Here is a 10,976-nt window from a genome sequence, read left to right on the forward strand (position 1 = left end):
AGGGAAAAAGAAGGGCTGAGCGTGATCCATACTGTAGTTGCATAAAATAGTCTGAATGGACTTAACCTGAGCACTATGGGGGGTGCACAATATGTTTTTCAAGCCCAGGGGCCTAGGATCTGATTTCAAATAGAATTTAGTCTTTCAGTACAATTTAAAAAAAGGAGAGCGTTTGGAGACATCTGTGGTTTCTCAACGTGTGTTAATGTAGATGTCTCAGTTTTGTCTGCTTCAGAATTGTGCCTTGTCAACTCATCCAGCATGCAAAATTCCTCAGATTGCATCATGCCTGAAATTCACAAGCACCTTCTTTTACTTCCAGTCCTTACAGTTGGTGAAAAATTGAGGCGAACAACATCAGCTCTTTCTCCTGCTGCCATGGAAAATCAATGCAGAAATCTTTAGCTTCCATGAAGAGGAGGGTCCAAGCTTCTTTATAAGCAGCTTTTGGGGTAAATTATTACACATGGACGCAATGTAATGGCCTCATACTTCTCAAAAGACATACTGTCTCACTGGGGAGCCTAATATTCCAAAGCCTTTATGCAAGATTTTAGTAAAGCACCTATATAAAATGGGAAACTTCATTAGTCAATTGCATTAAAAGTCTATATAAAATAAAAGCTATTAGGTAGAGCATCAGCCGGACAAGATTAGATATAGATCTATGAGCACAGTTTAGAAAATTTCCTCAGTGCTGCTAAGTAGGGCTTTTGTTTGACCCTGCATAGCAAACTTGTGATTTGGGTTTTCAGGAGATGTGTACATTTGAGATTGGGAATTATGTATTCTTCCCTTCAATATGTACCATGAGTGATTGCATCTAGATGCATGTAGGTTCATTTGTTAACGGCTCATCCTTGCATGAGTTTGTGCTGTTTAAACTTCACAAGATACGTATCACATGATCAGAATGAATGTTTTCTGACTGTGTGCATATACTTTCTATCACAGAAAATGCAAAAATCTAGATAATAAAAATTGAAAACTAGGTGGCAGTAATAACCCAGCCATACAGTTCTCCTGTGAGTGAAGATGGGATGACTCATAGCTTTCTTAGGAATCCTGAGGGTGCTGCAGTCCCATACATCCCATGGTGTAGCTATTAACAAGTAGAAAAGCACAGGGCTGAGTGTTCAAATGGGTTCATTTGTTTGAAAGCAAAACATGATTTGCTTTAATTAAAGAGGGATAACAAGAAGTGAATTGAATATTATAGGTGAATTAATTAATGGAATGGAGCTTGCGTAGTTGTTAAATATATTGCAAAAAATTTTCTTCTCACAATGAGTGGCAGAAGAGGAGGAGCTGTGTTTGCCTCTGAAACTTGTGTTACTTGTGGTTGTGGCTAGGGGCCAGCAAGTGTTTGAGAGTCCATAAGCAGATTTCTGTTCACACTGATGGTTGTAAGGGGTATTCCTCTCAAGCCAGAGTAAGCTAAAAGTAATGTGAGTGAAATCGGCAGAATTACTCTGTGGAAGGACTATTATTGGCTCTAAACCTCTCAGGAGTCCATGATTAACATCCTCACTTATTTAGAGGCATGAACTGAGGTTACAGTCCTAGAAGCATTAGACAACAGTAAGATTTATTGGCTGACTTCATTGTTTAAAAGCAATACTCTCTCCTTAGATTCATACAATTTAATTGCATGTGCAAAGAAGAATGTGATGTCCTTTTCTGGTTAGCAGAACTGCTTGTGTGGCAGGACTGAGCAGAAAGGTTTGGGGAATCCTTCCTCCTGGATGTGGTTATTTGTCTGTCAGCACTGGATATATGTCCTATTTTCCTTATTCCCATAAATTGTTTTGTTTGAAACTGGGTCACCTAAACTTTCTCAGACTGAGCTGCCACAAATTCATCTTGTTTAAGCCAACATTGAAGACACTGGTTCGGTGTTTGATTTCAATTTGTGTGACTCTGCACACAAAGATCTTTTGATATCTGCTTCTTGTACAGCTAAAAGTTCTATGCTTCAAAAGATCTTGTTGTGGTTTATACTCAGAAATCCATGGCACTCCTGCCTGTAATATAATTAAAGCTGATTTCCTTCTTCTTCTTCGTCAGTGAGAAATTTTAAATAGAACTCCTTCTGTATCATTTTTTTTAGTCTAACTAGGATGTACTGATGAGTTAATGCTAGCATATCCTTCCTCTCTCTCTCTCTCTTTTTTTTTATTAAGGTATTTCCCAAATCCATTTTTGTTACTTCTGCTACCCTTCTGAAACATGTATGTAGGATGTGATAAAGTAATAGCTGCCAGATAATGAAAAAAGCCCATGTTTCACAACTCATCCAGAGAATTCATAAAATGCCTCTGTAGAAACCTAGCAGTAATAGAGATGCATTTTGTCTTTGCTGTAGGATTGCTAGATAGGTGGTCACAGGACTATCTGCTAGATAATAGACAACAGTTAATGGTGAAGTTTTACCTTGAAATTAATAGCTCACTTTACTTTCTAAACTATTGCTGTTTTCCAGAGCTTCCATTTTCATTCCCCTGGGCCATTCTTTATTTGCATGGTACTGAAGTCTATCAACCCTGTATTTCAGTGCTCTCTGGAAAGCACGATAAGACTTTTTAATTATTATTATTTACACCCTGGTTTTTTGCATATGTTCAGGAGTTTGTTATTTTAGAAAAAATTGGTAAGTTTTGGAGCCAGACAGATTTTAACCACCTCCAAACTAAAACTCCTGAAGGGATGGAAGGATTTTTGGCCTATTCCTGAGCACACGGGGAACAGGGTATGCTTTGGGTACTCATTCGTGCACAGCAGAAATTTTCGCCTGTCTGGAGTATAGAAATTCTTAAGTGGTTATTCTCACCTCTGCAGCTGAGAGCTTGCTTATAAGCACAAAAACAATGCTTGTGATTTTTTTAATCTGCATTTTACTGGCTTAACTGCTTTTGATGATGGTTCGTCAGCTCATTCTTGCTATTCTGGAGGCTTAGATGAAAAACTTTTCTGGTAGCATTGTAGAACATGCACATTTGTGGACTTTTGCCCTGGCAAGACTGCTTTTGCTCTTGTTGAACAGAGTTAAAGGCTTATTGGATATATTCCAATGTTTTATACTTAAAAAAATGGATATATTCCTACAGAATTATATTGTTGCAAGTTCCTGTTCCTGCTGCAATTTAAAACAAACAAACCAAGCTGTGATAAGTGTAGTTATCAGCAATATAGAAAAGTTCATAGCAATTACTTTTATAACATCACAGATCTGCTGCGGGTAATTAACATGTATTGCTTTAAGATCCCGGTACACTTTACACTTTACTATCACATCATAAATAGTAGGATATCTGTGATCTCTTTCATGTTTGTGTCTCTGCTTTTGCTTTTACTTGGGTGTTCACCAGATGACACTTTCTATCCCTTAATTTTTTCTAACAGCCTCTTGAATGCTAAGCTCCTGTTGCTGGAAACCTTTCTAAGGAAGGAATAAAAGAGCATATGTAATTTCTGGGTGAGTTTGTTGGCTTCTGTTCTCTTCAAAACTCCATTCAACTAAGTATTGCAGAAGTAATTGATACATTTTCCTGCGGAGGGGGATTGCAGAGTCTTGCGTATCAGAAGTTAACCACAGATAATTTTTTATCCTTTCTGGGAAAAGCAGAAGTATCTTTACTTATTTACAGGAAACCAAACACAAATAATTAACTTTGAACTCTTGAAAGTCAAAATACTGTTTGGATCTATGTATGCTGAGAGACAAAAATCAATGTAAGTATACAGGAAGGAAAATACATTTCTGTGTGCTATTTTCCCAGTCACGCCGCATAAATTAGTAAAGAAAGGTACCTCTGTTTCAGATAGTTGTGCTTGACTTTAAAAAGAATTACCTTAAAATACAACATATATCTTCACTTTTTGAATCTTCCATGGACGTATGAGGACATTTTTCTTGTGCATGTGAATCTTTAGAGTGAAACACAAAAGCTGCTACAATCTATTATTTTCCTGTGATGTAATACTAATCCCACCAATGCTGTGCATGGTATAAACAGATTGTAATGAATGCTTTATATTTCCAAGTAGGAAGGAGGCAATTCTTATGTCTATTTCCAGAAATCTTAATACACTTTCAAACTCTTCTTGCATGCTTTGTTCTAAGCATATATTCACATGTAAACCTACGTATAGTTACAGTTTTAAGCAAGTAGCACTTGCAGGATTGGAAGCCTTGTTTTAAATATATACTGGTTTTGCTGGGGTTTTCATCAATAAAACTTCTCTCTGAGCTATTCCTTTACAGCAGTATAATAATAATGACATGTATATTGGGTCTTATTGTGTAAGTCTTTCATTATAAATGGTACAAAAGGTTTATACATATAAGATAACTTTACATGAAACAGCAACCCTGTTTTTCCTGGGACATCAACAGGCTGACAGAATAGAACATCAGAAGGCATGGGGCACGCTTCAGGAGACAATATTACAGATATTTCCTGATAGAGAAGCTGGCCAGGATCATCAAGTTAACTTCACCATCTCCTATGCATTACGTGTTGGACAGGACATAGGGTTAGTGTTCAGTCTGAAAGGGCCTAAGTCCTCCAGAGAAATAAGAGGGCAGAGGTATTGAACGCTGAGCAAAGGTTGCCGTATACATTCTTTTTGTGTTTACTGAACAGTTGAAGTTATCAGCCCTTTTTTTTGCTATGTACTAGGCACAGCAAACCTTCACTGCAGATCTACAGTTATACAGGTCCAAGTAAGCCCTGTAGTTAGCTTATTCTCCATTCTGAATACATTTAGTTTTACTCGCCTTAACTGTAATAGTGGTGTAAATGTGGTACTAAGATACGCTGTATTATGCATATCTCTAACTTTATTAGCATTATTTGTATAAAAATGTCACAATTTGGTCCTGAAAATGTTTCTTACACACTCTGCAATCTGGATTTTCAGGCTGGAGAACTGCCTTAAAAAATAAATTCAGAATGCTTCATAGGTTTTTCTGACACTTGGGTGATAGAATTAACAGTCAAATCAAGTCTAATTTAGTTCAAATATAACAGCTGAAAAGCTGACCTTTTCAAAAAGTTTAATGGTTCCAAAAAGTTCCAACATTTTTCTCATTATATCTAATGTTTTTAGATATTATATGCTTTATCAAGTTTTCCAACAGAAACATTAAGTGGAGTCTGTATGAGATCTATATTGGTCTATTTAATAATTATTCAACACTTCCAGCTGTAAAAATTTTATACTTCTCTGACCTGATCAGAGATGGCAAATAACAGCAAATCTTTTCTAGAAATGTAGTGGCCTAAAGTTTTCATTTTGATCTTTTTTCCAATGCTTGACAGTTTGAGTGTCGATTCAAATGCATGAAGCATCTGCTCAATCTGCTTTTCTGTTGTTCTGCACGTTATGTCTGGCTTTCGAGAAAAATGTTCCCATTTTTCACTGCTGGTGCTCTACACCTGCATTCACTGCTCACTTCACAATTTCCTGTTGTATAGGGATATGTTTTAGCGCTCATGCTGGTGGTGGGTTAGCAGACTAGATGAACTTAGTGGTCTTTTCAAACCTTTATGATTCTATATTCATATATGTGAATGGCTGATTTATCATTTACTTCCGTCTTGCCTTATTTCTAAGGATATAAAGACCTTTACAGATGTAATAAATTACACATCAAGTGTCATTTTAGAATGTGAGAGACATTGATCTAATTTTACAGCAGATGACCTTATGGAGAAGAGGAGACCCGTTGCGTCAGGAGAATTCAGACTCCAGAACACAATGGACTGCCTGCAACTTTTACTCCTTGCCATACCTGCTGCTCTGGGGCAGTAGTGGAGGGCAGAGCAGACACCTGGGAGAGGCAGGGTCTCCCTCCAGAACTACAGATCCATGTGGGAGCTGCCATGGAAGTGAGTGTCCCTCCTGACACACACATCTCACAGCTGTTTCTGCAGGTGGAAAGGCAGCCTACATGGATTTATGTATTCCATTGGAGTGCAGGGTTGGTGGCAGTGAAAGCCACTCAGCAGTTCTTGTAACAACTCTGCTCTGAGAATGTTTCCCCTTGAGTGTCAATTTTCAAATGGAAAATACTCCACAAAGCAGAGATACTGCGGAGTTATGGAAAGCTGGTCTTGAAAGCTGTCATGAAATAAATACATATACGACGTTATAAAAATGGGTTTTGTATAAACTGCCCTCTTTTAGCAAACATTTCACTTCCTATAATTGTGTGCGCTTTTGTTTGAACTTATCAAATATGTGATTGTTCTCCTTCTCCTTCAGGGAGATAAGAAATCCACCCTCCGGATATGTAGAATGATGTTGTTGTAATCACTCTTCAAAGGGAGATCCACAGTAAACAAATGTTAGCATGTCGCCTCTACAGCTTCTTTTGGTGAGTGCATGACTTCCAGAGAGAAGGCTGGGATGAAGGGGAGAGGACATATTTAGCTGAAGATCCAGTAAATAAATTTCCTTTTTTCAGCCCAAGAAAGACCAAAGTTGATCAGTCTGTGTAAGAACACTCACCTCAAAATATAGTTTTATTTCTTTGTTTCGCTTCAGAATGGATTGTCTCTCTCTCTGAAGTTTGTCAGCATTACTATAAATCAGCAAGCCTGGGAAACAAAACTACCCCTTAAAGAAAAGTATTTGGACCAGTAACACTATATAACAGTAGTTAGATTTCAGTGCCTGAGGTACACAGGAATTTTACTGTTATAGTTATGCCTACCAAAATTGCATCCTCTCACTCAAGCTGCTAATGTTGGCAAAAGTTTTAAATGCAGACTGTACCTTATAAACGTCTCCGCCCCCCTCTGTCCCTGCAAATATAATATTCCTCAATTTGATCAGATCAGCCCTATGGAACCCAAAGTGGCCGGCTCAGTTCAGCAGTGCCAGCCGAGTGCGAGATTTCCCAGTTTATCTGATGAGTGTTTTACCTTTGTCGTGAAGAAGGCAGAGTGTCTCGAATTAGAGCTCTTTCCCTTCTTCACTCTTCTGCTTGTAGGCCTAAGGAAGTCCATTTTGTTATCATAGGTGTTGTTGTTTCTTGTGACACAGCAGAAAAAGGACAGAGCCAAGATTGCTGCCTTACTCTGCTGACCATTTGAATTCTCTGGAAGGCAGATGCAGAACATTTGTGAGCAGAAGCTCAACAGTAACTAAAAAGTTGGTGCTTTGGTTCATTAGTTTCCTCTATTATCCCATGAGAAGATGTTGGTTTTCCATATGAATGTGGCAGGCCATGGAGCAGAGGCAAACTTCCACCCAGCATGGAGGTGCCTGGCTCACTTCTGTACTCTGCGTGCAGCCAGAGTTTTGTTAATATGCTTTCTGTTAATATGTAAATATGATTTCTGTTCACAGCTGCTTCTCACTCAAGAAATTGGAAGTGAAAAACCCAGAAGCTACGTGTAGTGCAAACCTTTATTTGTCAAAAACATAGTCTCCAAGTACAGTAGATGGATATCTACTCTCCAATTTCCTACCGCATCACCATAAATTCAGAAAGCTCTTTAGGTCTCGTGAACTACTAACAGAAGGAAATCCATGATTTATAAACCAGACATTTGAAATTATTTGTTGTAGCAAGGTTTGAATTCCTACCCAAATCTGATCCTTAATTCTGAAACTTTTAAGGTTTGCTGAGATCTTTTCTGACATAGCAGCTGTATAAAAACCTGGTACAGTAAATCAGCAAGAGGCAAATATTCAGTGCTACTGTCAGCACTCAGCAGACCTCAGTCTCAGTTGACCCATTGTGTTGCTATTCATGAAAGCAATACTTGTAGATATACCTAATCTTAGCATTCTTAAAGCCATCATTAGTTTAAATGTTTTCCTAGGTCTGGGCCTCAGATTTTGCAGTATCTGATTGCCTCCAGTCCTGCTGTGTACATTTTAACCTGTTCCAGGTTTCTAGGATTGAAACAAGCAACTACTTCTTATGGTGTTTGTGCTCTATTTGAAGCAGAGAAGTGGGAATGACACATAAGGATTCATCTTTGGAAAAGATAAGGAAAAGGTAGAACTGCAGCCATAAAACTTTGAAACGGTAGTGATTGTAGAGCTGGGGTTCAGTGCAATAGATTAAGAACTTCCTACAATAACACGAAGACTTTACTAAGAAGATGAAATATGACATATTGTCTTTGAGTAAGACTTTGTATCTTCCCTGTTTTCTAGTCTCCCTTAGGAGAAATGTTAGTAACATTGACATATTTACATTTGAAATGAGATGTAACCTAGCCAAGTGTTTAGCAAAACTGAGCACGTCCTCTGAATTAAGCATATACATAGGTATTTTGTAGATTAATCTAATTATTTTGCATTTCAATTTTGTGATTTGATGCTGTTCTTTTAGTTAGAAATCGTATCTAGGACTAAAACCTGTCAGCTAATATTATAGGTCTCATGTATTCCTGATGACAGTCATTGCCCCTGCACTCGGATCAAACAAATCCATTCAAAAATGTAAATCCAAGTTGATTTTTCTTGCTTTGGAAACAAAGGCTCAATTGTCAGAATCCCATAGTGTCTTCTATTATCTAAGTATTTTTTTGCAGAATGTACATTGATTCATGTTCCTCAGCATAATGCATTCTTTGTTTGAATTATTTCCAACATTTTTGATGTACATTTTTTTTTTCTTTTCTGCACTAAGAAAAGTAGTTTCATTTTTCATCACTTCTTTTTCAAAGAATAAAATGTTTGTCTTTACAAAGTTTTCAATGGATGACAATCTGTAGCATATCAACTATTCATTCATTGGAAAGGTAGATGGTGACTACAATAGTGAAATGCAAACCTTGGTTCGGTGGAATCTGGCCTTCCTCTCTCTCTCTCTCTCTCTTTTTTTGTGTTTTTTTTTGTGTTTGTTTTTTTTTTTTTAAATGTTGGTTCTGTTGGTTCAAGAGGCAGAACTTTAGTAAGCTTTTAATATCAGATCAACATCTGGGTGCCTTCATCAACTTTGCTTTCGAATTGTTTAGTATATCCAAATCCAGACAAGGTCACTGGGAGATGTAGGCATTTGGAGGTTTAAAACCCAGGCTGTTGTTTTTAAAGTGCTTAAGTATGCATTAAGGAAACTAAATCTTAAGATGAAGATTTAAAATTAAGGGTTTTAATTTCTTTGACCTAAACTTTAATTTCCCTTGATAAAACTAGACTGTGGGCATTATTGGCTGCTATTATGCAACAAGTGTATAAATATTATAATTTAGCCCTTCTAATGACATTGAGATTTTGTAATGTATGGAAACTTGCCGACGTTCTCCTGGACTCTGAAAGACCATTACATTTCCATTAATAATTTTCTTTTTCCAGTGTTACCTCTAGACACTGAATACCTTTCTATCACTGCATGCTTTCTATAAGAGTCTCTAATTTTTTGAAGGAGCACATTGCTTCAAATATCCATACTCAAAGGAATTCAGTTGCACTTGTGTAACTTCAGCTGTTGCATTTAAAATTTTCTTAAGAATCCATTTGCTTTCTTCTCACTTTCTTCAATACCTCTTGTTTCTACAAAATTAGCTTATGTAGACGTTTTATTTGGTGTCTTTATCTTCACTTATCAGAATTCTAGCACACAGAAAACAGACTATTTGCTTCACTATAATAGGAAAATCTGCTCAAAGCTTTAATTTACATACCCTTTATGAGTAGGTTTGCAGTGTCTTATTTGGTGACTACTGACTGATGCTGCAAGAAAAAGAGCAGGAGTTCCTGTTCGTATGTTTATCTATCATTCTGAATAAAAATTTCAATTGTCTGGGAATAATTAACTGGAATGAAAATAAAATTGACCAGTCATTCAAAAGGAAACAATCAGTAGAAATAATTCAAGTAAGATTTGCAATGGTTTGAACTCCCAGTGAAACAGGTTTTGTTCCAGGAATCCAAAATGCAAATATTCATGCCACACTTTATTGGTCATTCCCATAGTCTTCTGCTGTTCTCTCACCAAGAGATCTCTCAGAAACAATCCCTGCTGAAAGGACTTTCTGAATGCTTCTACCCACTTAGGAATGCAGAAAGTTACAGGTGTACATATTGTACAAACGCACTGCCAGACATAATTGTGTGTGACAGCTCAAAATCCACCATCTAATTACAGTACCTGGCCAGATCTTCTATGGACATAACACCACATGTCTTGGTTACACGCCAAAATGTTCAGTCAATTCCACCATCTTCACAGCCATTTAACTGAATGAAAGTATGTATACATACCTTTCAGGAATAGAGTTTAGTTTATATAAGACTCAACTAAGATCTGTAATAGCAAGGATAGACAGCACATTGTTAAGTGCAGAAACCACAAACGCCAGAAAGACTTTCTGTTTTATTTACTGACCCAAACCACAGGAACTCTTTCATTACTTTTCTTCTATTCATGCAGATACCATATCAGGATGGGTGAGCTGTCTCCACTTAAGGCAAATTAACCTGTGAAGAAACAAAGCAAAATGCAAGTTAACAGCTTCCTGATTTTGCTTATGAAAATGAGTTTCAGGTGCAAAGTTGTGATCTATGTAAGTTATATGTGATCACTCAGTATCAGAAGATAACTCACTCAGGCCATTTAAGGACAGAAGCAAGAACAAAAAACATGCTAGTGGTGACAATGCTGCAACATCAGATGAAGGTATCTACTGTGTGAAAAATAAGTAAAAAGTAACTTTACAAGTGTCTCTGTCCTTCCTCTGTTTCTTGAAATGAGAAGAAAGAAGAACTAAGTGCAAAGATTTCTCTCTTCCTTTTCAGGGAGCTAGTTTGGAGCTGCCTTTTGCTACTCAAGGTTATTGCTTTCTTGGACTTTAAATTGGTTTCTTCTGAGCAAAGCAAAGATTGTACTGACCTAAATGTCACTTGAATTAATGTATTCTTGTTTCTGTCTTTATTTTTTCTCTCGGAGCTACTTCTAGCTTAAATTACCAAATATTTCAGGGCTTGAAGACAAGGTCACAGTCATGCAA

Source organism: Meleagris gallopavo, chromosome 5, assembly GCF_905368555.1.
Source record: "Meleagris gallopavo chromosome 5, MGAL_WU_HG_1.1, whole genome shotgun sequence".
NCBI classification, from domain to species: Eukaryota; Metazoa; Chordata; class Aves; order Galliformes; family Phasianidae; genus Meleagris; species Meleagris gallopavo.